Here is a 24,765-nt window from a genome sequence, read left to right as displayed (position 1 = left end):
AACAAACAAACAAACAAAACGCCTGGATCACCTGTATGGAGGAAAAAAAACAGAAGAGAAAGCAAACAACAAAGAGCAACATAATAAAAACAGCACCATCACAATAAACTAGCTAGCAGTAGATAACAGTAGATACTAAATAATAAACGATATTGTGCAGCACGCAAGATAGACAGCGCACAATGTGCTTTGAGGCAGCAGCCAAGAAAGGTGTAGTCCGCGTCTGTGAACACCCGTGTGTACACCTGTGTGCATACCTGTGTGGATCAGCATGCTTGTATTCCAAAGGTTTCTCCATGTAATGATCTGCTAGGGAGTGTGGGGAGCCATAGCCCCGTCCACCAGGGTATGAAGCAGGTATGGAGGAGATCCAGGCCCCAGATATCCAGAGGCCCTCTAAATCTCTTTCAGTTTCCACATTTTCCCATTCTCTTTGAAGGATATGTTGTTTTTGGTGCAGTGGCATGCTGTTTGCTTATGGCATAAATATCTTCTCTTTTCTGACTCCTCTCCTCTTCTTGTCATTTGAAATTCTCAGATACTCACTTTTCCTCTCTAACCTCCTGCTAGGTAAACCCATTGACCTCAGCTTCCACTGTCTGCATCCTACTTGGAGAGCCGGTCCTCTTACTGGCTGACCTGGCTTTTCCTTTCACAGTGTTGTTGCATTTATGGAGCTGAGAGTTTGTTGCATAGCTCTGGTCTGTTGCTTGACCTAACTTTACAGGATCCGGTCTGTGTGTGTGGCTATGTGTGTGTCTGTATAGTCATGCATGTCTTCTCCTTCATCTATTTATGTGTTAGAGTGTGACAGTTCTGTTTCCCAGCACACTTTCTTTGCCCGTTGCCTTTCCATTCGAGTCAGAATAGAGAGCCTCCTTCTCCTCCATGAGATGCAGGCCACAACTGGCCAGAATGTTTCGAGCCTGGGCAAGAGGACTAGTAGAGGTCCAGTCTCTAGTCAGAGCCCCCAGAAGGCTTTTTGAAGTGTGTTCAAGAGCTGAACAGGGAAATAAACCATCATTTTCAAAAGTGAATTGGGCTATGGACCCAACAGCTCTCTTTCATACTCTCTTATTCTCATTATGTTCCCTCTTTCCTCGCTGTAGTTTCTATCTCTCCTTCTATAATATTCTCACCCTTCCAGCCTTTCTGCTCACATCCCCTGACTGCGGGAGCTGAATGGTGCTCATTACTGAGCCCTTTAGACCAGTACTGGTGGCTCTCTGCAAGCTGTGAACCAGCTAGCTGTCTTGTTCTGACTGGCTCTTTGTGTTGCTGCCTTGGAAGCAGGGAACACTCCTCTGCCTCTGCCCTCCTAGGAGGGTAAAGCTCAGACGTAGCCACTTTAAATCGGGTACAGTGAGCATGGTTCATTGAATGATGGCCGCTGAAAGAGAATAGAGGAGGTGAGGAAAAACATGGGAATAGTAAACAAAGATGACTGCACTGCAAGTTTTTCAAGAGGAGAGATTCTGCAGTGCTCTGCCTTAGAAGAGACACCGAAACAGCCACACACAGGTGCGCACACAACACAGATCATCAGTGTCACCAGTTTGCGCTGTTTTAATCAATAATTTGGTTGCAAAACATACAAAAACACAAGAGGAGTAATCAATCTTAATTTGTCACCAAGGTAAAGTATTGTAGTAAGGGAATTGTCATGTTCTTTGGTTAACATTAACAGACACTATATGGATCACATCTGCCTGATGTTTTTGCAAAAATAAGGATGCAGTGAGTTCTATCAGTGTAGTGCTGTAGTAGAGTATAATACATTACTGCATAGATACGGTTTTGTTTGTACAGGGCAACACATTTATTAGGCCACCTGTCATGAAAACATAAATATTTTCAGAATCTGTCAAAAATATGTTTAAAACCATCAATTATGTCATTTATTAGGAAAATAACAAACTGATTTAACGTTTTTAAACCCAAATTTGAGCTGACACGTTGTACTTCTCTGGGAAGTTAGAAATCAATCAAGCATAACATTCAACCACTAAAACTAATGTTTCGCATTTCAAGTAAATAACTGTAATTCTGCATCTTAATCAAAAAATGATAATGTGCATTACTATTTTTTTCTCTTTCTATGTAAAACAGTAAATTTGAAAGTTTGCAGATGACAGCAGTAATTATATTTTAACATTCAAAAAAGAGCTTGGACATATTAAACTTTATAGAAATATAAAAATGATTTTGGTAGCAGTACTGTGAATTTCAGGGCAGCTGCAGTGTAAACCTTACACTGGGTGGTGGTATAATAAATTTGTGCAAAAGCACCCAAGTATTACCTCTCTGCTGCACAACAGCAGTTTTTTAACCTTTTGAGACTTTTCCTTAATGCATTCTTTGACTCTTTAAGTGTTATTATTTCATTTATTTCATTACATTGCTGGTGGGGCTACAATTGCTGTTTTATTATGGACTGGAAGGAATCGTTTTTTGTTTTTGTTTTTATTGTTAGCCAACAACTTCAGTGGCTCAGGTTTCTTAACTTCAAAAATCAGTAAATGAAAATAGTGAAAGATAAACTGTACAGCATAAAAACATATTAAAAATGATGATCTGCACATTTCATGACCCACTATTGGCTATAAAACACCAGGCAATCTGATTATTAGTTAATATTTCATATGTAACGATTGTAATTCACCCACCCCCACCCGACCCCCACCCATCCCCTCAGACATACAAAACTCTGAACCTCCACTTTCACTGATTCCCCCACCCAACTCGCACATGAACTCTTGCCCACAAACACTCAGATTGTGTTGTGCACTGTTGTTTTTATACTATTGTATTGTCTTTGTAACTTTAGGTGGTTCTAGTGTAACTCTGAGGGCTGTTGGAGCACTGCAATTTCAAATTCCTGTGCATGATCTGTGCATATTGTTTTTGACAGTAAAGCTGACTTTGACTAGTCAAAGTCAAAGTCGCTACACAACTTTTTATTTTGTTAATGTCAGCCATAGTGTTTTTCATCACATTCCTCAGATTTCTTCTTTTAATGCTCTATGTGGACATGATATCTCCTCATTGTGTTTGTGTGGGCAATATGTCTGTGAGTGTTTACTCTAAGAGCAGTCCACCAAGCTGTGTGGTAATGCCCGCAAAGAGAGGTCTACAACTCTTTAGCAAGGGGCAGGACTCCCTTTGGAGACACCAGTTATGTTGTGTGTTTGTGTACTTGCAAAAATGTGTGCAAATGCCGATATGTTTGTGGGACATTAATGTTGTTGGTGGCAATCTACAAAGGATTTGTGGTTTGTGTGAGCTTGTGTGTAAGCACGTATGTTTGACAGCCTCACAAGTGGCCCACTCTTAATGAATTCCTGCAGGTTGGTTTTGCTCTGCGTAGAGCAGTGTTGGATTACATCCCAATGATTCCCACTTTACTACAATCTTCTTCACTGGAAAGCAGCCACAACATCACCAGCAGCCCTTTCGACTGAGAGCTGCCCAGAGCCAAATTAATACGCTGGCTGACCACTTCCTTAAAGATATGGAGGGAGACAATGAGACAGCTCAATTTAGCCTGAACTCCTCACAGTTTGTGGGGAAAAAAAGAGAGAGAGAAAACACTGGAATCAGGCTGGTTGAATAGTGTTGTTTCTTATTAATTTACACTTTCTGTCCCACAGCTTGAATATTAAACTATGTCTATATGTTATATTTTGTTACTATGTGTTATTTAATTATCTGGACTAGTTTATTTCACATCTTTGAGCAACTATGTGGCATGCAAGATGCAGTATACAGGTTATGACTTGGTACCATAGAAGTGACTAAAGTTTTGAAAATCATATTAGTATCTAAAACTTCTTTCATCTGCTTCCTTTTGGAAGCTACAGCACATCGTGAAGGTCATCCTGTAGCATCTGTCACACCAACTCTCTGCATGTTCTCCTTCACCGGGTACATGAATCTGCTCTGTGGTCTTCCTTTATCCAACATATTCACTGTCCCTCCACCACGCATGTTCAGACCATCTCAGCCTTGCCTCTTTAAACTTGTCTCCAAACTACTCAACCTGAGCTGTTCCGCTGATCTACTCATTTCTGATCTTGTCCGTCCTGGTCGGGGTGGGAATCATATTTGCAACACACTCTCACCTGTATCCACAAGCCTTAAAGCATTCTGCTGAGAGAAAGAAAATGACACAATGTTTGGTTTTCTAGTTATTCACTTAAACTAGTAAAAATGCAATTATAATGCTTATTTATGTTTCACTTTTGCTGCTGCTCCCCTACATGTTATGAAGGGGGTGACAAGAGAACAAGATTATGCACTACATTAATAATTTATGTAGGAATATTATTGTATTCTCTATGTTATTAGATTGTACTGATGCAAAGTACACACTATTTAATAGAGGATTTGTTGGGATACTGATTTGGTTTGCATTGTGTTTGCATGACTTAGAGTGTGTATGTTTTCGTTCTTTGTCAGTGTATACAGTTATTTGCATTGGACTCTCTTCTCATGTCTCTCCTTCCCCTGTGTATACATAATTTCCCTCATTGATTTCTGGCTGGACTATTTGTCACCCACTTACTCAAGTCAAATTAGTGAGCACCGTTCGTCGTATCCACAGTTCAATCTATTACCAGGGGTGAGGTGGGGGGGGGGCATTCCCACACTAAGCATAATGAACATCATGCTTACTGGGGGAAAAGCCTTTGTGCATAGTGTGTTTGGGTGGAATTAATGGGAAATTTCCAGCTTGACAAAGCACGAGTTATCCAGCATGTGCATGGATGGAATGAAACTGTGGCACAGAGCTGGTAGGTGTAATTTACATTAGTGCAAGTCACTGCTTCGGTGACCCTTTGCCACACACAAGCCCGGAAGGAACACTTAGCTTCCCAGATGTGTATTACAAAACCAGTTCATTTGAAAATAATGCATTAAATATACGGTATCGTCATCTCTTACATTTACTCCCTTGCCTCACTGCTTAGAACCAGCTAGCTTTGTATAGCATAACAGCCAAGATATAATAGATTCCCATCATTAATAAAAGAAAATCAAAATTTTGTTGTTGGGGAAAAAAAAGTGAAGCAACTGCTCGCGATCATGCTCACGTACACTTACACACACCCTTGTTTCTATGGGACAGTGAGAGAGTGAAAACTAATGTTAACCAGTCTGTTTTAAGTGGAGTGGTATTTGGAGAAACTGCCAAACACGGGTCCCATAGATCCCCACACCATTCCCCTCCCCCAGCACAAGAACCCATTACTGCCAATTAGCCCAGGTCCCAATGAACTGTGAATGAACTATCACTCTGTCTCTCTCTTTCTGTCTCTCTCGCACACAAACACAGCTGTACGCATATAGAGTCGAATTCACGGGCCATTACTGTATGATTAGAAAAATAGCACCCTATTTTTAGTTTGAGAGCTGAAATGCTGTGACTCAAGCACAGGCACTGTGCCGCTGTGATTAAAATCCAGATTAGAGCACGCATGTTTTTGGTAGTGGATGAAGTGGCTGGCGAAAACTCAAGCAAAACCTGTCTGTGGTGCCTCTTTTTATGCTGCTCAGTTTTTATTTGAGCATGTTTAAAGTCATTTATCTGATAAAATCATCACAATAAATGCTTGGATGCAAACATATATGTTCCAGCATTACTCTGAAAACAGAACAAACTGAGAAAATTTTCCACTTTTATATATAAGCACTGATGTGTTGTGTGTTTCTGCAAAGTCAAAAAAATCTTCACTTGCTTAGTGATGCGAGCGTGTCTGATCAAGCCACTTCATACTGAATCACTGGAATGCCATAGCTATAGTTGAAGTTAAATAGAGAGTGGCATTTTCTGCTTGTGTCAAAAGCAAGATTTATTTTCAAAGGTTTGTCTGCCTCTGTGTTGGTTCTTCTAATCATATTTGAGGGAAAAACTCATCTCGGCTCACAGCAAACAAAAGAAACATCTATGAGAAGAAAGCACGTAGCGTAAAGTCACAGAATAATAAGTGAAGATAATGTTGGTGGAACAACTCAGCTCACTATTAGGGCCATCAAACAATGACCCTGAATCCTGGCAGGGAGCATGATATGGTGTCTGAATTTGACAAGTGTGGCGTGTTTACAAATTTGGGTATCACGTTATCTGTGAAAAACGATTGTGCACACTTCCTTGGTTCAGTATGCCATGAAAGAAAACTTAAATGAGAGGTAGGCAGAGATAGCAGAAATAGGAGGAAAAGTAAGGATGAAGAGATACAGGAAAGGAGCAGAAAAGATAAGCTGGAAAAGGTCAATACACTGGAGCTCAAGGAAATGAATCAAATCAGAGAAGAAAGGGGTGAAGAGTGAAAAAGTCTATTGTCTCACACGGTGGAACTGGTGCATAAGATAATAGAAATATTATTACACAGAAAGAATCGTTACGGATTCTAATGTGTGTGTTTTGGTGCAGTCTGGACTCAGAGTTGTGAATTGTCTCCATGTGACCTTGACTATTTTGTAGGCAAGAATCAGTTGATAATAGCTTAACAACTGTGAGCAGAAAATGGTGAGAAAATTTAAGTTGAACAGCTGAAAGAAAAGGGTTTCTGTTCTCCTCGGGTGATTTCTTTTTTTTTTTTTTTTTTTTTTTTTTTTTTGCCCTAACTGGCATTTAATTGTGGTAGCTTTTGCAGGTTGTCCAGTATGAGGTCTAAGTACGAGCTATTAGGAGCTGCAACTGATGATCATTCTCGTTAATATCTAGCCAATCAGAGTTCCTAGCCGCTTGCTTTGTCCCTTCAGCAGTCCAAAACCCAATTCAATTCCATTTCCAATCAAGCTTTGCTTGAGAAATTACTTTAATGATGGAAGTATTTAATTTGCTGCTGATTTTCAGTCAATCTCTTAATATATTAATCAACTTATCATTTCAGCACTTGAGCTGTTTTTCACTAAATAGATGGAGAAATGGAAATGTAGCTTTGTTCTCGGCTCCCCGTCTGGATTTGCATGCTTCCAAGGGGTACAGCTGGAGAAGGTACACAAGCTGGGTGCAGTTTTTGCAGGTGTATAGTTTGCCTGGGATTGATTTATACATAGCCCCCAAATGGTTTGCCTTCAGAATTTAAGTCACTGTGTGTGTGTTCCTTTCTCTGTGCGGATGTGCGTGTATGCCTCTGTATGTGTCTGTTTGGTGGAGCAGGGAATCCCGGATCCCTGCAGTATTCTCCTCAGTTCAATGCGATGCACCTGAGCCCCACTCTCTCAAACCAATCGGGCGCTTGTGATTCGGATCAGGGGCTTCGCGTCAGGTGTCACAGCGGTAGACCTGGACACACACATGCAATCAGAAACATACACACACTCAAGCACCTGTTATTTGTTTTAGCGCCGGGTGCGCACAATGTCGTTCTTAAAATGCAATTTCTAATTTGGTTAAAAAAATGTCAATGTTGACATTGTCTTTGTGCGCACTGACATAATAATAACACAAGCTAGGATGCAATGAAAATAAAAATGTATACCACGGATTTTCAGTGAAAAAGAGGCTTCGGACCACTCTTATTATATAGAAAGTGTACTACAAAGAAGCAATTTCAAAGACAGTGATTTTATAATGTCGCCATGCACAATTAAAATGGGGTACCTAATTTTTATGCTGCATTTTTTAACATGACAGTGAATGTATCTGTTGATATGGCCGACTGAAGGACATTTCAGAGCTCTAGAGTGGTTCAGACAGCTGTTGTTTCCTCTGCAGTGTTTCTGTGGTATTATATACTCTTGTAATTCTACACCATGTGTTGTGTACATGTAAGAACGTCTGTTCGGGTCAGTGCAAACAGCATGTCTGATTCTATGTACTGGACATGTGCCAGCCGCTGACCTCCCGTCATGACAACAGACCACAGCATGCAACATGGTTCAGAGGCCACAGGGCGATCAGATGGTCGAGGGAAGGAAGGGGGTTAGGTGATTGAAGTTAATTGGAGGAGAGAGGACAAGAGGAAGAGGAAGAACCAGGTAGGAGAAAGTGGATACAGGAAAGGGGGACCTGAAGGGTGGAAAAACTAGCCTGATTGAGAAAGATGCAGTGAGCCTTTCAGAGTCAAAGCACCCAACAGTTTGGATTTCTTTGCATGAAGAAGCCTCATTATTTTCTCATGGGTGGTCGGACATGATTTCACCGAGAGAGAAAGATAAAGATTAAAAAATGTAGAGAGGAAACGGAGAATTAGAGCTGCTTTCCCCCTTTGTGATTTCATCAATTTCTGTTACAGTTCCACATAATCAGCCAGTAACCATAGCTGAAAGGAGACTTTCACTGCTTTGCACACGTACACTTCCATTTATTAACAAAGTAAAATTGGGATATTATTAATAAAAAGTTTGCATTTCTACCTTTATGTAACTAGTTTTATTCTACACTTGTTTAAAAAAAAAAGTACATGTATGTACATGTATTTAAAAGTTGTTATATTATCAAATATGATGAAAACTGAAGTCTTCAGTCACTAAATTAACTGAATAATCTATTCAGTAAAGTTGCAGAAGCTTTGCATTTTTGCACATTTTTCCCATATGTGTTTCCTCACAACACTGAGCAGAGAATATACGGCAAAAATAAACCGTTTTTCTGCCCACAAAAACTGTTACACTATGTGGGTGTGTCAGAAGTTCTAGGATTAACGTGGCATAGTTTGCAGGTGTTTGCTAAAATGTAATCCACGGGTTGTCGTAATGACTTGTTTTATGTTACTTTATATTAGTAATGTGGGTTTTTTTTTTTTTCATTTTAAAAGCTTTCCGGTGTTTTACCAACCTTCAGTTATATTTTGTAGAATTGTGAAAATTGTTAAACCATGAGTGCGGTGGATTGCTGGTTTGGTAATGACACCTGTGTTACCACTGACAGGTGTGTGCAGAGAGACGTTTTACTGTTTGTTTAAAGAGCTGTGAAAGCAAAACATTTTTTTTTACTAATGTCTATGAATATTAAGTCAGTTTCCAGTTAAATTTCATGCATAAATTTCCTTACAGTGTCATTTGCATTTCAGTAATCACAATATTAAATTCTAAACTACTTATTACTGCAAGTTACACTTAAAGCCACCTAAAGCTAGCATCATTCTGCTAACACTACATGTCAAGTAATATAAGTAATAAAATTTGCGTTCCATTTATTAACAGTGTTTTTTTTTAAATGTTTCATATACACACCAAACCATTAAATATTATGATTGACTTTGATTCCATAGCTTCTTTCGTCTCCTTTGTTTGCAAAGGATCACCACAGTAGTCAGATCCAAATATTTGAATTAGCACAGGTTTTTGCAGCACATACTGATGCAACCCTCCCAGGATTTGTGTTCTCAAATATTTGAACCAGGGGCCTTTCATGTGTCCGGTGAATATGTTAACCATTACCATAGAACTGATTAAGGCTTATTGTCCATGAATTTCAGTATTATCAATAAAAAAGTTAGCGGTTTAATTTTTGCAGTCAGAAACTTGTTGTAGATGGGGTTGGATTATCTATAAAGATACTAGAGTCATTTAAAGCACTCATGGACACATACATACTCCCCATATACCCTCACATACAGTACATGGACATAGTTAACATGAACTCACTGCCTCACAGTGACTCACAGTTCAGTCATTCCTTCCACCCTTTTCCTGCCTTTTCTATTTTCTTTGCTTAAATTTTGTGTTTTCCTTCTGTTCAGTTGGGGAAAGCTTTACTTCTTTTAATTAGTAGTGGTGTTGTTCTCCTCTTCCTCCTCTGGTCTGGACCACTAATACTGCAATTAGCTCCTGTAGGAGCATTTCAACCACAGCCTTTGTTCTTGTGCTGTACCATGGCCCACATTTGTGCATTACTCCATAAAATGTTGTGTGTCTGATGCAGAGCTCCATTTTAATAGTGTAGAGAGGCATAATCAAAGCTGGCCTCATTTTACTCTGTCAGAATCACAGCACACAGAGCTCTTGTCGGGTTGGGTGGGGGGGCGGTGTAGGACTTTTTCTTTCTTGGCTGGAAAGGTTTCTTTTTATTCTCTTTGTCTTTTTTCCCTCTGCTTCTTCCTCACATTTCTTCATCTCACCTTCCTCCACTTGCTGCATCTCTTACTCATCTTTTTTGTTTCTTGTCAGATCTCTCGCAGCATTCTTTCAGTCTGTCCTTGGGGACAGATTGAGAAGGTCATAAAAAGCAATAGAATTTAATGGTGTGACACAGCACTGTTAACCTATGTGTGGCTCAACTTCCACACTACATTCCAAAGCACGACATCTCGAGAGGCTGATGGTTGTTTAGGTCGTAAACTTCCTGACCCAGTCTCTCTTACTACCCTGCAGTCTGGCTTTTAAAGGCAAAGCTTCATGAGTGGAATGAATTTTATAAGAGAGAAGTACATATAATATAAAGTTGTTTGAGGTGGAGACGGAGACAGGCAACCTACCTCTACCTTATACTCTTTAGCATGCATACAGTTCACTTTTAGTTCAGCTGCACAAATAGAAATTTCCTTTTGCTATCTTAGATAGGCTGTTTTTTTTTCCATTAAATTAAGGATATTTTTATAAGTGCAGTTGAAAAAAATACATTAATTACTTCAAGTAGTATTGTCAAATTTGCTATGGACCAAAAATTAAGTCAAGTCAAGTGGCTTTATTGTCATACCAACCATGTCCAGTACACAGTGGAATGAAACAAGACCACGGTGCTACATATAGCATATAACAGACAAGCAACACAGTACTACATAAAATTGCAAAAAAAACAAAACAATGATAGTGCAACACCAGACAGAACAAAACAATACAGTCACAAGACAATGCAGACACAATAATGCATTAGAAAAGTGCAACAATGACAGTGGGTTGTGCAAAGACTGAGTATTGTGCAAAAAGTAACCTGATGTATGAAGGTGTGCGTGTGTCATGATTAAAATCACAACAGAATCACAAAGCTTTTTTTTTTTTTTTTTTTTTAATTCCAAGCTGTCTCCATCTTTGGTAAAACTACCAACAGTTCAGGTGGAAGCTTGATTGTGAATTGCAAGTAGAAGCTAATGAAGTCTTCAGCTGCTAAGGCTTAAGCGGAGATGAAGAGCATCCTTAGAAGATTGCTTCTTTGTAATTCCATAAGTCCAGATTTATTTTTAATTTTAAGACTTCTTCACACCTGATCAGTGCTTAGTCATTGTGTTAAATTGTTTTTTAGCAAAATAATTCTCTTTTGTTGTTTATCTAATGTACCACTGGTCCATACAAGACGACGTGATTTCTTTTTTTGTTCGCTTGTTTTTTTTTTTTAAAACCACAATGGTGGCAGAATCTATCTTCATCGAATCATCCAGGGAGTGTTTTTTGAGAGTGTTTGCCTTTCATGAAAAAAATCACCTATTGGCATTCTATGTAGCTATCTAAACTGCTGTCTGGATTTCAGAGCTCTTTTTTCAGTTTCTCTCTACATTCTGTTATTTATATATTGAAGTAAGCCTGTGGTAGAAAATGATCATTTACTAAATGATGTGTGGGGCAACTTTGGTTCAGTGTGGAAAACCTTAGATTTTGCTGTGAAAATGGGAATATGTGCAGCAATTGACTGAAACATATAGTGACATAACAAGTGGATGAAATACAGTTAATTAAAGCAAAACAGTGTTTAACAAGCTTGAAAGTCAGTATTTGGTGTCACCACCTTTATTTCAAAACGAAGCCTGAACTCGCTCAGGCAAGCTTTCCAGTAACGTCCTTAAGTAGTCCTCAGGAATAGTGTTCCGAGATCTTGAAGGATGTTTCAGAGCCCTTTTGGATGTTGGCTGATTTTTGCTATGATCTCTGTCTACATGATCCCACACTGCTTCAGTAATGTCTGCATGCGTAATTGCATCAAGATTGGCTGAAATACAGCTCCAAACCACCACAGAGCCTCTATCATGTTTTACAAATGGCTTTAGATGCTCACTGTTGTGCATCTTTTCTGGCCTCCACCTTAGATACTGATAATCAAATTGGGATTTTCGTCTTCCATAAGACCTGTTGCACTGATTTTCCAACCAGTTATTGTGTAATTTGGCATACCTCACCCTTTTCTCCCTGTTTCCCTTCTTTAAGAATGGCTTCTTCACAGCAATCCTTCTGCAAAGATCCTTTCTGATGAGCCGTGAATAGGACATATATTGCTGGCCCTTTAGTAGATCTATCTTTCAGGTTCTGTTTCAGGTCTTTGGAGGGACCCAAAGGACTTTCAGTGTCTGTTTATCTGCTGTGATCATTTTTTTACGCTTTCAGCAGCTTCTTTTGTCGTACATGTGTTTAGATTTCCTCAATTTTTTAAGGACACATTCTACACCATGGTGAGATTGAAAGTTAATAGCTCAAATAGCTAATGGCTCTTTGTGACTCACCTTGTTGGTGTGAAAATACTATTTTATGCTTGATAAACAGTGGTGTTACCTTTGCTTTTTTTTGTAGATTCAACAACTTGTTTTTTTGCAGCAAGCTAATAGCATGGACGCGCTTTTATTTTTAAAGCACTTTCAGGAACTCTGCAAGTGGTATGAGCTTGAATAATGCTATCTTCATGTGATTCTGCTCCTTGACTCCACAGATTGGTATTATGAAAGTGATACTTGTCTCTGAAGGATGTATTTTTTTACCTGCCATAATACTGCAGTGGACTTAGTTTAAATGTATACCAAATATAAATCTACTCAGGCTCTGTGTCTTCTCACACACATTCAAGGTTAGCATTCTCACTAAACATCTGCCTTTCAGATTTAACCTCTGATCCCTTTTCTCTCCCTTCTGCTGAGACTAACCCAGCAACTTTTTAAAACATGCTTCTCTTCTGGATAAAACTTTCACCCTGTGATCATGGAGGAAAAGATGGAGGGATGGGGAAGGTTGACGGAAACTGAAAGAGTGTCACACTGTGCTGAGCAAGGTGGTGAAAAAAGCAAGGGAAAGCTCTCTTGCATGAAATAAAAATAATAAAAAAAGGAAGACAGCAACATCTGTGCGGGAACTTCAAACACCCTTTGAAAGGCAAAATGGGATTCCATTCGGGATTCTCAGGCTTGGTAAACAGCCGGGTTTTATTTTGGAAGTGAGTTAGAGTGTGTGTGCTTGTATGTTTGTTTGTGGTTAGAAGAGGAGTGCTTTGCAGGAGATGAGAAACTGTCAGAGATAGTGTCCGTGAGAGAGGAGAGCACATTAAAAGAGGATGAGGACTTTTTTTGAAAGATGAGTACAGTAATTGACACATATATGTAATCACTTTGTTGTCAATGGTGATTCCATTGGATCTGCTTAGTTGTAAATTTCAGGATGTAGAAATGTATAAATTTTTCTGCTTTTGTCTGTATCCTGTTACTAACCTTGTTTCTCTCTCTCTCTCTCTTCCCCCCTCTTCTTGCCTCTCCGGGGTGTTTGGAACTACAACAATTTACCATGATGTACTTTCACTCACCTTCCAGGTAAGGCCAAGCCAACTGTTAAAAAAGTTGCTACTTATTCCTGAGCCAAACATGAGATCTGGAGAAGCCTTTACCACCTTTACCAGTGGAGTGCACTGAAAACTCTTCTTTTTCTTTTCTTTTGTTCAAAATGTATCTTTTTGAAACCCCACACTGTTGCCACGAGTACAGTTCAGCAGCAATAGACAGCATCTCCATTTTCATGGTTTAGCGTTCAAGTGTTTTTTCAAAAGACAGAAGCTAAAAAAAAATGTGACCTATGCCTAGAACTTCTGTCCAGTTCTGGTCACAAAAGCTAATTCCTGCAGTATTTGAGAAAGAGAGGGTACAATTATAACACATTTTTCTATAAAAGAAGACATGTTTTTGCAAAAAAAAGGTTAAGGCAGACACTGCATCCTGTGTTTAGATAATATTATTTTTGCTTCTTCTACTGATAACTGTAGAGACACAAGGAAACAAGAAATATAAAATCTAATGAGTGATTTAATGGATGTTTTAAAAAGCCACCTCTGTAACACGACTTGCCAGGTGAGAGACAGTCTATTCTAGCTTAAAAGACTGGTGTGAAATAGTGACACAATGAATTAATAACGAGTTCTGCTAACTTTCAATACAGGCGATTTTTCACTCACCACTTTATTAAAAGACTCCGAAAGGGGAATTGGGTGCAATAAAATATCTTGAACTGATTGTCTAAGAGGTCTTTCATGCATTAGCAAGGCTTCTGTAATGATGAGGTGCTGTTCATCAAGTGATACGGGCTTCCTGGAGGACTAAGAGGATCTATAAATAGAGACAGAGCTGAAATGGGGAAAACATCAATATGGGCTCGTAGGCTTGTCACTACTACATTGTTATAGGATATGTATTTTACTTTTCCTATATTTCTCCTTTGGATGTCATTAGCTTGTAAATTTCGCTCTGTCTCTCTGTCTCTCGCTCACTGTGGGTTTGAATTCTTTTTCCCAGCAACTACTTGTAACTGTTGGAGAATATTAATTTTTCCCTCTTGACTTCTGGTTGTCAGATGATTGCAGACCTTTCTGTAGGCCTTAGTGATGTGATGCAAGGTTCTTATCATGATTGTCACATGTCCAAAATGTCATAAAAATGAATGTCTTCTGGTTAGTGGCTACGTGTCTGCAAAACCTCAGTGTAGGTGTTCAGTGTGTGCGTACATAGGTGTCTGTGATACAGCGGAGTGGAGCTCTGAAGTACAGTGATATGCATAAGTGGAGTAGTGTAAGTCGTGGCATTCCCACTACACTGCTGTCCTTTAATAGACAGGGGGCACCAACTATATATCACATCCTTTCTCAGTAACATTTTCCTTTATCTCTCTGTTGAGCTGTGTAACCATTTGTTTTTCACTTCAGTCAATTTGTCTCCCTCTACTTCTGCTCTTCACACCTCACACCACTCCTGGTCGTATCACTGCTGTCTTCTCATGGGGTCCCTGTGACTCTGAACTGGCCGGTTACACTGTGTGTTTCACTGTTTCTGCTGTGGTTTATACACTGAGGAAACCAAACAACCTCTGGCTAAGCGGATGGCACAATACAGAAAAGCTAACTTCTCAGGCCAGGACTCCGCAGTCTATTTGCACCTACAGGTCAGTGGATACTCTTTCAATGATGAGGATGTACACATCCTGGACAGTTAATCTGGACGTAGCGTTTTCAGTGGGAGTAAAGTTTTGCGACTCATCCAAGTGACTTCTTCCATCTCAGCTGACTGAAGGTTTTCCCAACCTTGTAAACAGTATATTTGCATAAAGACTGAAACCAGCACCACTGACTAACAATGGACTGTGAGGTCAGTTTCTGGATCATTAAAATGCAAATTGTCATGACCATTTATCAATGGCCATGAGTACCATTCACAAATAGTTGGGGAATGACAGCATTGTAAGAGGGTGAAAGATATACCCTTAGGCCCCCTCCTCAATTTAGACATGGTCTTTTCCTTTTCACATAAGCGGGCTCTTTGACTCCGCGCTCAAACCAGCGTTCCTCCCTGTACAGAATCAACTTTTTGGAAAAGGTAGAAAGACAGAATGGGGTGAGATTGAAAGTAACTGGGGAAACAAGGGCAGGTAGAAAACTTCCAGAAGACCATGAAAATAAAAGAAGTTGAAAGGCATCAAATACAAAAAGTTGCAAAGAACCCTGTGGCAGAAATGGGAAGAGAGTGTGATTAAAAACTGGCAAGAAAAACAGGAGTGCAAGATACATGTGAGGAAAAAGTGCAGGCAAAAGGGAGCCCCCATCTGGCTGGAGCTAGTACTGATGCCTCACACCCCATGTCACCCCACACACTCCTTTACTACCATCTTCCTCTCTTTCCTCTTCACTCGCTTAGTCCAACCCATCCGTGTGACACTAAGAAACTAATCACTTTATTGGGTTACAGATGATATGCTCATACAGATTAGCGGTAATCACTTTCCCTGATGACCGTGGCCACCGCGTGTGTGTGTGTGTGTGTATGTTGGTTATGCTTAAATGAAAGTTTGCATTCCACTTATAGAAGCAACTAAAACTCCTCTGTTCCTGCCTCTCCTCTCTTTCATTCTACACCCTTCTTTTCCTCCTGTCCCTCCCTATTTACACTTGAGCGCTGCACCAAGACAGAGCTATAAGGCTATTTGCGTCATCAGCTTCAGGCAGAGCGTGTCTCGTGTGTTTGTGTGTGTGTGTATGTGTGTCTTTGACCTGAGCTCTCCACATACAGCGTTTGGGCTCTGGCGACATGCCCTGCTGAGTCCAGAGATGCACAAACAAGGGAGATAGAAGTGACTGAGTACTGTGTAATGTTTGCATGTATGCAAATTCTGTAATTTATTTTCAGGTCTGCGCCTCACATCAGTATCCTCAATAACCACCTCTGCCTTCGTCTTGTCTCTATAAAAGCGCTGTAGCAACCCCCCACTGACCCAGCTAGATACAAGCAAAGCCCTTGACATGAACTCGCCTCTCTCAAACCTCTCCATCTGTCATGAGTGCCTGAGAGGATTCTTGATCAGTTCTTCTGACGCCTTGATTGGCAGTTGCTGCACTACATGTAAAGTGAAATAGTGTTCTTTATTTTAATAAATGCTTTTTCCACCCAATTTGAAAATAGATGCCACAGCGTAACAACAGACAATAAACTTGATGCAAAAAAAATCACCTGGTGTAACTTTTCACAACTAATTAGATAAATTGGTAACAAGTCATCAACTTAATTAGGTGTAAAAAGAGCATCCCAGAGAAGACTGAGTCTTTTAGAAGGATGCCATATGCCCATGTAGGCTCTCATTCACTGTTTCTCAATTTAAATTTGCAAAGAATTTCATCATCTATGATACATAATATCACTAAAAGATTAATAGAGTCCAAAAAAAGCAACGGGGCCCTCGTGCAGCTCTGCATTTTAAAACATTATTCTGCGGTTGAAATCACTGCAGGGCAGAATAATAAGAATTCAGTATTTTTAATTTGTTTTTATTTTTAATTTTTTTTTATAATTAATCAATTCATTTTGTTCTCAGTAGACTTTCGTTTCAAGGCTATGTTTACTCATTTCAGTTGATTTTTTTCTTGTGTGAAAATATTGAAATTCAGTTTAATTTTTATTAGCTTCATTATTATTTTTAGTATATTTATATTTTTATTATTGGCAATTATTTGTCAAGGGGGAAATTTATAAAGTCCTGAGTAGATATTACAACATGAACACAACACTTAAAATGAATTTGAGTTAAACATATGACTAAAACATTGCCTGTTCATTTTTTTTTGTAGCGCACAACAGTTTTTGGTTGTTTTTGCTTTTTTATGTTGTTTGATTTTTCAGTTAACTAAAATGTTTTGGCGGTTTTTGACTTTGCTATGGTGGCGTAGTAAAGTTAAGAATAGAAAAACCTTTCTATATGGACTCTATATGGACCACTGTTAGGACAGACACCTTTTCAGTTCAGTCCTTGTACAGACCATTTTCCAAGGAAATGTTTTATGTCTTTTTTAAGTTACTTACTCGAGGGATAGACCAGTGTTGTGTCTATACATAATAGACAAAATGTCAAAAATACAAGTTGCCAGGCATTAAAGTGTATTTTTGGGCCAACAAGATGATTCCCAAAGAGTTATTATCTCAGCACAGTGTGCAGCGCATCCTTCAAAAATCGCAGGAAACCAGACAAGTCGAGGACGAAAGACTTGACAGTCCTGAAAATTATCTACAGCAGATGAACGGTATCTGAAAGTCATGCCTTTAAAAATAGGAACAAAAAATCCAGCAAAAACCTGACAGAGAACCTGAGAGATGCATCTGGTTCTTTAGTTGATCAATCTACTGCTCACTGAAGCATCATAAATGGTCTCAGTGGAAGAGTGGCTGTCAAGAAGCCATTCTTGAGGAAGGGAAACAGTGGAAAAAAAGGCTGAGGTATTTGTCAACTTGCACAAGAACTGGACTGAAAATCAGCAATGACGGGTCTTATGGAGTAATAATCCACGTTTGAAAGTGTCAAAATGTGTCTGCAGCCACCTGTAAAACATTGTGGAGGCTCTGTCATGGTTTGGAGAGATATTTCAGCAAGTGGTGTTGGGGATCTTGTTAAAATTGATGGAATTACGAATGCAGAAAAGTACTGTCTGATTTTGATCCATCATGTAATACCACCTGGAAACCTTGGTGGCAACGGCTCAATTTTTCAGTATGACAATGATCCCAAACACACTGCCAATGCCCAGAGTCCAGACCTCAGCATCACTGAAACATTGTAGGGTCATCTTGAGAGACAACACAACAAAAGGCAGGCAACATTCAAAGACACCCAGAGAACTATTCTTGAAGACTACTACTATTTCCCATTTCCCCTGCAAAATATCAAGAAATGCAGGGTGGCTATAGACTTTTGCACAGTACTGTAAACGGTATCCAGAGACATTTACAACTCGTGTTTGAGGCCTAACCTGGCCAGCCTACAGCCCAACCCTGTCATCTATTAATAAATTAGCATTAGCATCCCAGAGAGGATGAAAAATATGCACAACAGGGGGCTTCAATCTGTTGAGCAGCTAAAATACTGTCTAAAGCAAGAAATGGAAAAGGTTTTTCTTTCAGAATTCTTACAGCAATTAGTCTCCATAGTTTGCAAAAGCTTACAGAGTGTTGTTGAAAGAAAAGGTGATGCAACACAGTGGTAAACATGCCTCTGTCCCAGCTTTTTTTTAAACATGTTGCTAGAATTAAATTCAAAATGAAAAGATTTTTTTCTAAACCACGATAGAATTCAACTGACTTTAAGTTTCCCTTTTTTGATTTTTTTTTTCAGTCAAATAGATTTGATTCTTGAATGATGAAATGACCCCATGTCCCCACCTGAGTCATGAGCGTGACGCTGGTGAAAGGAATCCTTTTCCGATAAAGAATGACTGGGTAGCGGTTTGAATGGTCACATTTTTGTCTTTGACCATCAAATGATGTTGTATGCCCAGACTGGCCTATAAATATCCATCATGCTTTGGTGACAGGTTCATTTATAGCGGGACACACACTTTCAGTAACAGTTTTTTGCACAGCAAACATGACTCGTATTTTGAAACCATCCACACAGTGATTTGATCATTTCATTGTACAAATTAACAGTGAGTTCTTGTATTAACCACACATAAAAATTGATTATATACAAATACAGGACAAGGTTGGAACCCCTTTTGCCTTCAGAACAACCTTAATTCTTCGTTTCATTTATGACATGAAGAATTAAGGTGCTGGAAACCTTCATCAGAGGTTCTGGTTCATATTGTCACACAGTTGATTCAGATGTATTGGCTGCACATCTTTGATAGCCCTCTCAACCCAACACATTGTACATACATGCCAAAAAAAATTCTCAAGGCAGGACGGACCTGTGCTTTCATATTAATTATGCCAAATTCTGACCCCAACCATCTGAATATCAGAACAGAAGTTGATGCTCAGCAGACGAGGCAATGTTTTTCTAATCTTCTGATGTTCAATTTTGGTCACCCTATTCAAATCTCTAGCCTTAGTTTCCTGTTCTTAGCTGACAGGATGGCACTGTGTGGTCTTCTGCTGTTGTGGCCAATCTGCTTCAACATTTGACATGTTTTCCATTCACAGAGATGTTCTTCTGCATACCTGAGTTATAAAAAAGGTTATTTATATTGCCATTTTTGACCTTGAGCATTAGGAGATAGTTATGTGGGAAAACCCTACCAACAATCATGCCACATTCAGTTAAACTGCTTTTCTTTCCCGTTTTGATGCTTAACTTTTTCAGGTCATATTGACCATGTTGCTGTCAAGCGATTGGCTGATTAAATATTTGTGTGCAATTAATGAGCACTTAAACAGTTATACCCAAGAAAGTGCCTTTTAAATTTGTATAGGCGGTTAAACAGCCATGTAGTAACCATCCTCATTATATGGGTCTGTTATCAGTGTGAAGCACCACAGATAGGGGAGGTCTAATCAATACATCATCAGTCTCTCTGACTGTACCATTATAGTTTTAATGACTGCAGTATTTTCCCTACTGATGGCTTTCTAAGCGAACAAAACAGTTCTCTAAAAGTTCACCGCTGCCATAGTGAGTGAAATGAGCCAGAGGCTCCAGTCAAGTGTCACGTAGGAGGTGGTGACATTTTGAAAACAGAACACAACTAATGAAAATAATACAAAGATCATCGATTAATGTTAGTTTAATAAAAGGCTGATTTTTATCTTGTTTGTGAATTCTTTCCTGTCCAAGTGCTTCTTAAATATGATCTTTTTTTTAACTATGCATTACATATTTCTACTGTGGTAATTAATGAGCTACCTGTGGGTAAAGTCCAGATTTGTAGCCACACTGTCTGGTTTGCTGCTGCAGCTAAGCAAGATTAACATTATTGATTAAACATGTTGATTTTAAGATTACAGAAAATGTAAGAACCGTCCAAAAACATATGTATTTGTATTGTTATAAAAAGGAAAGAAAAGCTCACAGGTATATTATCTGAAGCTGGCTACGTCTTATCATGTTTGCTTTATCAATTACATAACATTTAATTACTTATCAGAAACACTGCTGATTAGTTTTCTGTTTCAAATGCACTCTGGGAAATTAGTATACAAAGTGATAACCCCATCCACCCACGCCCTGCAAAAAACAAAAACCCTTATTAAAAGCACTTATCGCTCACTCACTATTTTTAGGAAGTTTTAAAAAACTTGCATAAAATTTGTGAGAGGTTTTGAGGATAAAGCACCGTGATGCTTTACTTTCTTTAGGATTTGGTTTCACTGGTTTTAGCTGTGATTTCATCCATAGCTGTGTGAGAGAGAGAGGGAGATGGAAATGAAGTGAGACAGTGCTTGCTATAGATCGTGCACCTGTGTGTGTGTGTGTGTGTGTGTGTGTGTGTGTGTGTGGCTCATGTTCTTCAGGCTCTCAGCATGCATCTACTCCTGCGGTCCTGTATGTGGTGACAGGCTGACATCAGAGTAAAAGCCCCCTGAAGTTGTGTTGAACAGATGTCTCTCTCTGCTCTCTGTTTCCCTGATGGTGGTACCTGGCATGCTAACTTCTCTCTCTCTCTGACTCTCTCTCTTCATATGTCTGTCCTTCTATCTCTTCCGATAAACTTCTGGTAAAGTTTGCTGCTCAAACTGGACATACTTTTCAAACTTTCTCCTTTTTTAAAAATGATCTCTTTTTGCTATTCAGGCAGAGGTTTCTTACAGCTCTGTTAAACATCTCACTCCCTTTGTTCAATAAAAAGGCCAGGTGAAATGGAGTCTTGGTGAAGTGCCCCTGGTGTTCCACTTTGTGTACTTTAATTTGTGTGAGTGTGTGTGTTTCTGGCCTGAGTGTATCTATACTTTTTGTACAAGGCAGCGTTCCAAGTTCTGTGACGTGAGCGCAGACTCTGAGCAAGCAGGCAATCTGGGAGTTGGATTGTCTCCAGAATCGCTTTCATTTTCATTCACAGGAGAACATGTGTGCTCTTGTGCACACGCACACAAACACACACACGCACACAAACAAACACACAGTGATAATTACAGAGAAGCCGGAGAGTGTTCAAGCAGGGTCAGTGCCCAGCTTTCTTTGTCTTAGTAGTATTTTATCTTTTTGTCTATTGTCTTTTGGAGTTGGTTATTTTTTTGCTTTGTTTTTTCCTGTTTGCTCATATACAAGACACGAATGCACAGAAACCACCGGAACACATGATGCAGCAGAGCAGAGCTATCCCTCTTTACAATGTGTCTCTTAGGAAAATGAGAGATGAGAGACAGTATCTACTGATCAAAAAAAGGAGAGTAAGGTGAGGAAGAGGGGACTGATAGACGGGGTAAAGGGAATATGCGAAGCAGTGACAATGAGACACTCAATCTACAGGGGTCAAAGACCAACACAGAGACAAAGAGTTTCTGCTCGATGGTTGTTAGAAATTCCCTTGTTGCTCTGTTGAGATACAAAGGTTGCTCGGGCAATGAGTTTGCGGCTGCTGATGCATTGATTTAGTGAGAAGAGTTGCTTAATTTATCCCGCTTCTTGACAGAGATGTCAACAGCTTCACCAATGGCTGCTGGCTACCAGCACTTCCTCCCACCATGAAATCTCCCATAACTCATTATGTATTCTGTTCTTCTACACGGTGCACCATCTCCAACTCTTTCCTGTCTTCATCTTCAGTATGTCCCCCTTGGATGTGGAAAAAAGCCAGCACATTAGATGTTAGGAGTACATGATTTAGACCAAAATGATAATCACAATTAATTTGATCAGTATTGATATCACAATTATTTCCCATGGTTGTTCATTGATTTAAATAAGGAAAAATATTTTTATTACACTTTTATGCAAACAGAATACTGCTCTTAGATCTTTATAAATCTTTGCATTGAGATCAAATATAAGTAAAATCATTGTGTGAAAACATAACAGAAAATTAAATTGACAGTTAACTGCTTTCACCTTTACATTGTGCTACATTGCTGTTAGTTATAACAGCAATGTTATAATTAACAGTACCTCACCTAAATGCACCTTCTAAAGCAAAATATGGATACTTTCACTCCATTGTATGCATAATACAATACCTACACGATGGATGTGACTAAAGTTGGCAGGCAGCTGTGAGATCCTGCTCTACTTCCCCTGTAATGTTTTGTGTACGACACAGATATTGCCATCTTGGAAAAGATGTAAGAGGATAATGTAACTTTTTCCCATTAAGTTGACCATTTCCTGAAGGCTTCTTTACTCACTGACTTTACTGGACAAATAGAATGGGATTGGTGAGATATTTAAGTGTCTCTGTGAGCTAGATGGATACTCTGATGCTTTTAAAGATGTCTGAGCTGATGCTGGACAATTCTTCTCAACAACTGTTGCTCTGATTTTCTTGGCATTCATTGTACTGTTGTGGTGTGTTTTGAGGTGGTTGAATAAGTTAGTTCTGTTGCTTTGTGGTGTAGAAAACTCCACAACACTGTTTGCAAATGATTTCTTCTTGATTAACATCACTGGCCCAAATATTTCAATATTATTGGATATCTGACTTTTAATGTAGCATGACCTACCTACACTAGTCCAGGAAACCTCAAGCCAGACAGGTTAGAGAACAGCTGTGATTGGCACATACAGGCAGGTGATGAGATGGTCATTTAGTGACCCCTTGATATGCATTCTGTTGGTGGGGCACGCATTTTCATCATTGCACAAGCATGTTCATTTATTTTTGGAGAGCCCAAATTGTGATCAAGATTAAGATTCGATTAATTGTGCAGCCATATTAGGCGTTATGTAAGAAAGGATTGCTGTGAAAGCATACGGCTTAATGAGGTTTTAGTGAAAGCAATGATATACAACTGTGGATCATGGAACAGCAGCTGAAATGAAAAAGGCGAAGTAAAGTGAGAGGAAAATGAAAGTATAATTGGGTGAGAAATGGCAAAAGGAGAAGCTGTAAAACGGCAAAAAAAAGTTCCTTTAAGATACAGTAATATGCAAATGACCCCGTGTGACTGTGGGTGATTGTGTTCTGGATGGATTATTCATAGATGCAAAAATAGAGAAAACCGGGAAATGTTCCAGATCAGATGAGTCATGTTTACTCATCCCAGTGCTTGCGCTGGTGGTAAAAATACGTGTTTGTAAATGTGTAGTTATGTGAGACAGTTTGTTACCTATTGTATGTCGCAACTCATATTAGCTTGAGATATGATGTCATAACTGTTTTACCTGCGTATCACTGTAGAGCAGGTATATTTAAAATGTCAAATTAAAGTTGTTTAAGCACACCATCAACACGGAAAATAAATTATCAATAATCCATTTTAATAGCAGAAGTCTGTATGCCAACTTCAACAATATAAAGGAATATCTATATGAGTTGACAAATCCATTTGGAATTATTTCCATTTCTGAAACATGGATCAATGCGGAGAAAGGACTGGACTTTGGGCTGGAGGGATATGAAGTGAATTTTGTAAATAGAAGGAACAAGAGTGGAGGGGGAGTAGCTGTGTATGTGGATAAAAACCTAAATTACAAGGTGGTAGAAAGTATGACAACTGTAATTGATAATTTATTAGAATGTATAACAATTTAAATTTCTAAGGAAAAAGAGAAAAATGTAATAATTAGCTGTATATATAGAACACCTGGCTCTAGTATTCAAGTATTTAATGACTTCATAGAGGAAATATTCTCTAAAACAAATCAAAAAGTTATGTTTATCTGTGGTGATTTTAATATTGACCTGTTGAATCCAAAAAAGCATAAAATGACCGACGAATTCCTAAACACTATGTACAGTTTGAGTTTACATCCTAAAATAACCAGGCCTAGCAGAATTACACCACATTGTGCCACCTTACTTGACAATATTTTCACTAACAATATGGAAAACAACATTGTGAGCGGAATATTAATTAATGACATCAGTGATCACCTACCAGTTTTTGCAGTTTATGACAGTAATTATAAGAAAAATCAACATGAAGAACAACTGTGATACAGACGTGTAAGGACAGAAGAAACTATGAATGCACTTAAGAACGATCTATTAAATCAGGACTGGGACAATGTGTACAAAGAAACTGATATTGATATTGCATATGGCATATTTTTAAGAATATTCATGGAATTGTACGATAAAAACTGTCCAACAATAAAATACAACAGAAAGCACAAATATTCAGATAGACCATGGATCACTAAGGGTTTACAAAATGCATGTAAAAAGAAAAATACACTCTATAGGGAATTCCTAAAACAAAGAACAAAAGATGCTGAAAATAAATATAA

At 38.9% G+C, this 24,765-nt stretch overlaps 1 protein-coding gene across 4 annotated transcripts in view; it reads left to right on the top strand.

Annotated features, from left to right (window-relative positions):
• brsk2a (BR serine/threonine kinase 2a) overlaps positions 1-24,765 on the top strand; it is a 175,187-nt gene that overhangs the window by 58,916 nt on the left and 91,506 nt on the right. The window contains exon 1 of one of the 4 annotated variants that reach the window (XM_084932975.1): positions 13,361-13,451. The exons of the other annotated variants lie outside the window; for them this stretch is intronic. The gene's annotated coding sequence lies outside the window, so the exon portion shown is untranslated. Of the gene's footprint in view, positions 1-13,360; positions 13,452-24,765 lie in introns of those variants that run through there. 4 annotated transcript variants of the gene reach the window in all.

Source organism: Perissodus microlepis, chromosome 7, assembly GCF_051167445.1.
Source record: "Perissodus microlepis isolate ML-2025 ecotype Zambia chromosome 7, ASM5116744v1, whole genome shotgun sequence".
Taxonomy (NCBI): domain Eukaryota; kingdom Metazoa; phylum Chordata; class Actinopteri; order Cichliformes; family Cichlidae; genus Perissodus; species Perissodus microlepis.
This window is presented reverse-complemented; position numbering and strand designations above follow the sequence as displayed.